Source organism: Aristolochia californica, unplaced genomic scaffold, assembly GCF_029961685.1.
Source record: "Aristolochia californica isolate CCGP_79_NKW_82.1479 unplaced genomic scaffold, dmAriCali1.0.hap1 SCAF_407, whole genome shotgun sequence".
Classification (NCBI taxonomy): domain Eukaryota; kingdom Viridiplantae; phylum Streptophyta; class Magnoliopsida; order Piperales; family Aristolochiaceae; genus Aristolochia; species Aristolochia californica.
The window spans coordinates 20,001-20,355 of NW_027182112.1; positions in this window are offsets into that span (position 1 = coordinate 20,001).

Sequence of the window (355 nt, forward strand, 5' to 3'; positions counted from 1 at the left end):
TGTAGCTAATCATTTATTAAGAAAAATTGAGAAGCTGAACACGAAGGAGAAAAAAGAAATAATAGTAACTTGGTCCCGGTCGTCTACCATTATACCCACAATGATCGGCCATACAATCGCTATTCATAATGGAAAGGAACATTTACCTATTTATATAACAGATCGTATGGTGGGTCACAAATTGGGAGAATTCGCACCTACTCTTACTTTCCGGGGACACGCGAGAAACGATAATAAATCTCGTCGTTAATGAAGTAAAAAGGGTGCTCATCATTCAGTGTTGGGAGGTAAACCTTATGGCAGGTGTGCGGAGGACTAGCAACCAAACGTATAAGAAAAAGAGTAATAAGATCAA